The sequence below is a fragment of the Triticum urartu genome, chromosome 7 (genome assembly GCF_003073215.2).
Source record: "Triticum urartu cultivar G1812 chromosome 7, Tu2.1, whole genome shotgun sequence".
Lineage (NCBI taxonomy): Eukaryota > Viridiplantae > Streptophyta > Magnoliopsida > Poales > Poaceae > Triticum > Triticum urartu.
In genome coordinates, this window is record NC_053028.1 from 75,352,780 (window position 1) to 75,358,689 (window position 5,910).

At 44.0% G+C, this 5,910-nt stretch overlaps 1 long non-coding RNA gene across 1 annotated transcript; it reads right to left on the reverse strand.

Moving 5' to 3' along the window:
* Window positions 1-1,314: 1,314 nt before the first annotated feature.
* Window positions 1,315-3,297, reverse strand: LOC125523519. Its single transcript, XR_007290275.1, has 3 exons — window positions 3,057-3,297; window positions 2,753-2,981; window positions 1,315-1,517 (listed from the first exon to the last, which is right to left on the reverse strand). It is a non-coding gene; the product is annotated as an uncharacterized LOC125523519 (long non-coding RNA).
* Between the last annotated feature and the right edge of the window lie 2,613 nt (window positions 3,298-5,910).

Here is a 5,910-nt window from a genome sequence, read left to right on the forward strand (position 1 = left end):
TCATTATAGGATTAGAGGCACACCCACTTAGCTTTCATATGGAGCTTTCATACACTTATAGCTCTTAGTGCATTTGTTGCATGGCAATCCCTACTCCTCACGTTGATATCGATTGATGGGCATCTCCATAGCCCGTTGGTTAGCCACGTCGATGTGAGTCTTTCTTACTTTTTTGTCCTCTCTATATTTACCCCTATCATCATACTCTATTCCACCTATAGTGCTATATCCATGGCTTGCGCTCATGTATTGCGTGAGGGTTGAAAAAGCCGAAGCGCGTTAAAAAGTATGAACCAATTGCTCGGCTTGTCATCGGGGTTGTGCATGATAAATACTTTGTGTTAAGAAGACATAGCATGACAAGACTATATGATTTTGTAGGGATAACTTTCTTTAGCGTTGATATTTTGAAAGACATGATTGTTTGTTGGGATGCCTGAGTATTGATGTCTTTATGTCTGATTATAGACTATTGCTTTGAATCACTTATGTCTTAATATTCCTGCCATGACTAGACATATGATCAAGTTTATGCTAGGTAACATTCCACATCAAAAATTATATTTTTTATCATTTACCTGCTCAAGGATGAGCAGTAATTAAGCTTGGGGATGCTAATACGTCTCCGTCGTATCTATAATTTTTGATTGTTTCATGCCAATATTATATCACTTTCACATACTTTTGGTAACTTTTTATATGATTTATTGTACTAACCTATTGATCCAGTGCCAAGTGCCAGTTCCTGTTTTCTGCATGTTTTTGTATCGCAGAGTATCCATATCAAATGAAGTTCAAATACAATAAAATATCACAGAGAATTATTTTGGAATATATGTGATTTTTGGGAGTTGGAATCACCGCAAATGGAGGCCCGTGGTGGGCACAACCCACCAGGGCGCGCTAGAGGAGCCAGGCGTGCCGTCCTGGGTTGTGCTCACCTCTTACGTCGGTTGGACCTCTACTTCGGGCGCAAGGAAGCTTATATCGGGAAAAATCATCTTAAAATCTCAGCGCAATCGAAGTTACGGATCTCCGGGAATATAAGAAACGGTTTTCGGCCAGATTTGGGAACGCGAAACAGAAGAGAATAGAGAGGGAGATACAATCTCGGAGGGGCTCCCGCCCCTCCGCTGCCATGGAGACCAAGGACCAGAGGGGGAACTCTCCTCCCATCTAGGGGGGAGGCCAATGTAATGCCCGAACCTGATAAGATTCGATGTCTCTGTGCTTATTGTGCTAGTCCCTGGATCAACTCGCTAGCACACACAGTACATATGAATATCAAATAACATACCCGCAAAAAAAAGAATATCAAATAACAAGTGCATCATTTACTATAACGTATGATCCAGAATTCATAAAGTATTACAAACGGAATAGCACATAGCTAGCTATATTCAATAACAACAGTGGAAATGTAGCATAATAGACGATGAGTCCCATCACTGCCCACTGGCGAAAATGCTGAGTGAAGACTCGCGACCCTACTGTATCACACTGATCATCTGAAAATCCTGCAACATGATAAGTTGCAGCCACAAAGGGTCAATACATTGAATGTATTGGCAAATCACACAATATGATAAAGCAAACCTACATCCATAAAGCAATGTATGACAAACAAAACACACAAGTTAGTTTGGAGAAGAATGTCTCTAATTTACTCGCCCAAGATAACCCAAAGATTCTAAATAAACGTGACAAGAACTTCAGAAGTATGTCTCAAGTGCGCTCTGTCAGTGGCGCATTCTCTAGGAACAATAGAGCGCTCTGCCAAGGACGCATTCACCTGATTTATGTTCCGAAAACTATACCTCGCCTCAAGTGCGCTCTGTCAATGGCGCATTCTCTAGGGACAATAGATCGCTCTGCCAGTGACGCATTCACCTGGTTAATTATCCCAAGCCTACGTCTATAAACACTCACCACTTTCATGGAATCACTCGACACATGCCCACATCTACCATAACAAGTTGATCACACCATCACATACCACAATCGACAACAAAACATGGTAACACGGGATACACATATCAAGGCAAACATATAGCATAGCATAAAACCACACACGCATAGCAAAATATAGGATGAGCAAAATCAAAAGTGCAAACTTTCCTTGAACGGTGTTGAAGTACACTAACGCTTAATTCTGGTCCGCTTCACACTCTGGACAATCTATACCATAACGAAGGCACCGATAAATAAACCGTACTCACATAGCCCCACAATAAAGTCAATAGCAAGGAATTCAAATAAAAACTTAATTAACAGAACATATCAGTAGTTATATAATATCTACATGCTAGCAGGATCACAAGGCAAAAAGAATCAACTAATTTGGATCTATGGTTTGAAAAATATGGCCTTCGGATGTTTGAAATCAAATTTAAACAAATTCAAATTAGAATAGTTCAAAAATGTTAAATTTTGGTTCTACGGTACTCTCCTGGTCTCTACGAGTACACAGGAAAAAGAATTGGTCAATTTGGAGATACGGATCTTAAGATATACCTAAATGAACATTTGATATGGAATCTGCCAAAATAAATTGTGCTAAAACAGATTTGTGGAAGAACTGCCGCGGCAGCTGTGGATGTGCCACGTGGCACATTACTAGTGGCTGGCTGTGTTCGGTGCGGGGTCTAAACAGCGAACGGTCGCAGCTTACAAAAAAAAGGTCCGGGAAATAAAAAAACAGATGATCTAATCTGGACCGTCAGAGAGAGATCCGACGGATGGAAACGCTCACCGGAAAACAGAGGCTGTGTGGTCGCCAGACTTGAACGAGACGGCGGCGGCGCGGCTCGGGCGTGGGCGACGACGCTTCCCCCGGCGGTTCTCCGGCGAAGGCGAGGTGACGTGCAGACGCGGCGATCAACGGAGGTGACGGTGGTAGTTCTAACGACGAAGGAGGGGTCTCTCTGTGGCCAGCGGCGAACTGCTTCTGTCATCGTCCGTCTGCTCGATTGGGTGCTCCACTGAGAAAAAAAGAATATGAGGGAGATAGAGCGAAGCAGGGGAAACACGACAGGGGAAACAGGAGGTGCTGGTACCCACGATGGCGACGAAATTCACCGCAAAAGCTTCTGTCAGCGGCGCAAGTTCAGGGAGATCGGAAGGGAGGTGTAGGGCACGGGATCCTTTGATTTTTCCAAAAATCGGATGAGGAGCACACGGGCATCTATATATATGGGTCAACTTGGAGACGGGACTACAGAGTGAATCCCCAACGGATTGGATTCGGGATTGGGTGTTCATGAGGAACACGCTGGACGTAGGAGATGAGATCGTGGGCCAGAGTGGTCAGCGACAGAAGTTGGAAAGAAGAAAAAACAAATAAGGGAGCTGCGGGGTGGGCTGTCCGGTTGCACTGGAATGGGCCGGCCTGCTAGCGGCTGCTGCTTAGCAAGCGCGCGGGCGAGGGATAGCTGGCCGCTGTGCGGCCCGACTGCACAGTGCGCGAGTTGTTTTTCAAAAAAAGCGTTCTACAGGAAGTAAATAAAGATAAATAAATAGGAAATTAAATCCTAGAAAAATACCAGAACAGACAATAAACCATTATTGCTTCAAAATCAGTGAACATTTTTACAACACAAATGCATTTTTGAAAAAATATATTTTATGCAAAACAAGCACATAAAGAGCATTATAATAACAACTATAAAATAATTTTGAGTTTCTACAAAGCCAAAATAATTTTTGTAAACTCGAGAATATATACTTAGCATTTTCCTAGTATTATTAATAGGGGAGAAGTCATATTATCACCACTCCAAATATTTTGCCTTAAGTTGCAATAATGATTTGAATAATCAGAAAATTTCAAATATGCATAGAAATCAGGATGCAACATAATGATCCTATTAACATTCCAAATCTAAAAATTTGGGATGTTACATCCAAGGAAGAAGAAGAAGGAGGGGGGCTCTCTCCCCCTCGCTTTCGGTGGCGTCGGAGTGCCGCCGGGGGCAACGATCGGGACGGCGATCTACATCAACAATCTTGCTATCGTCAACACCAACTTTCTCCCCCTCTATGCAGCGGTGTAACACCTCTTCTCCCCGCTATAATCTCTACTTAAACATGGTGCTCAACTCCATATATTATTTCTCCCCCTCTATGGTTATCCTCTGATGTTTGAGTAGATCCGTTTTGTCCTGTGGGTTAATCGTGATCTTGGTTGGAATGATTATATATTTTATTTATGGTGCTGTCCTACCATGCCCTCTATTCTCATGCAAACGTGAGGGGCCCCGCTGTAGGGTGTTGCAATATGTTCATGGTTCGCTTACGGTGGGTTGCGAGAGTGACAGAAACTTAAATCCGAGTAGGTGGGGTATGACGTATGGGAATAAAGAGGACTTGATACTTAATGCTATGGTTGGGTTTCACGACCTTAATGATCTTTAGTAGTTGCGAGTTCCAATCATGTGCATATGATCCAAGTAGAGAAAGTATGTTAGCTCATGCCTCTCCATCATATAAAATTACAAGAATGATTACCGGTACTTGTTATCGATTGCCTAGGAACAAATAACTTTCTTGTTGATAAAAGATCTCTACTAAAACAAACTTAGTCGTGTCTTTATGTAAACATCCCCTATATTTTATTTACGTCCTCTTTATTATCTTGCAAACCTATCCTATCACACGTACAAAGTACTTCTAGTTTCATACTTGTTCTAGGTAAAGCGAACGTCAAGCGTGCGTAGTTTGATTCTACCTTTAGCTCCTCCTTGGGTTCGACACTCTTACTTATCTAAAGAGGCTACAATTGATCCCCTATACTTGTGGGTTATCAATGAGCAAGGTCATCATGTAGTTTGATTCTTTGGTGTAGACATTTGGAGGCATGTTGTAAGGGATAACAAGCACTGGCCACATGCTATATGTGGCGCTCTGTATGACGCCCGGATAATCAAGCTATAGTAAACCTCTGCGAATGATGCCACATCACCTCGATTACTGTTGCTAATCTCGCGTTAGTTCGAAACCGGTTCAAATTCAAATTCGAAATCAAGCAAACAATAAAAGTTTTCAAATGTTAAAACTAAAATGTTAATCACATGGCAAATATTCTTTTGTTAATGCTGGTGGTGAACCAACATTTTTGAAAAGTGTTTAAATGCCCTAAACTATTTAAAATAGTGGCTAAAACAATTATTTAAATGCTTGTTACTTTATAAAAATACTAAACTACTTTAGTTTGGTGCCAAGTTAATTATAGCAGTGCCCTAAGTTATAATTATAGTTTAGGTGCATGCTTAGTATTTTATACAACTATTTTGCTTTTTGAAAATAAAAGAAAACATAAAAGTTTTAAAAGAAAAGGAAAGACAAAAGCCCCCTCTACCTGGGCCTAAGCAGCTGGGCAGGTCCAGCCGGCCCACTCAAACCCCTTGCCCCTCTTCACTGTTCCTCGGGCGCGTCCGACCGAGCGCCCGCACGCGCTCGTCGCCGCCCACCCCCCTCGTTGGTGTTCGCCAGGGGGATAAGGCCGCCACCGAGCCCCCCCCTCGTCGCCGCCCAACCCCCTCATCGGCGTTGGCCAGGGGGATAAGGCCGCCACCGAGCCCCCCCCCCAACCCGCAGATATTTCTCACGCACTCTCTCATCCCCCCTCTCCACCTCGCTCGCCCCATCAGATCTGCCTCGCCCGAGACTGTGGCCGCCGCGCTCACCGTCGTCCTGACGCAGTCGCGGCCGGTCGCCTCCCCGATGCCCATGACCGCACCGGAGAGCTCGCCTTCTTCGTCCTCATCTTCCCTGTGCATGATTGCTCTGGGTCGTCGGCGGCGCTCGCGATCGACTCCATCTTCATCATCGCTGGCCGCCACTTCTTCTCTTCGGTCTACACTGCTCCGGCCGTCCTCGGCTTCGCCACGGGCATCAGAAGACTCCGCGGTG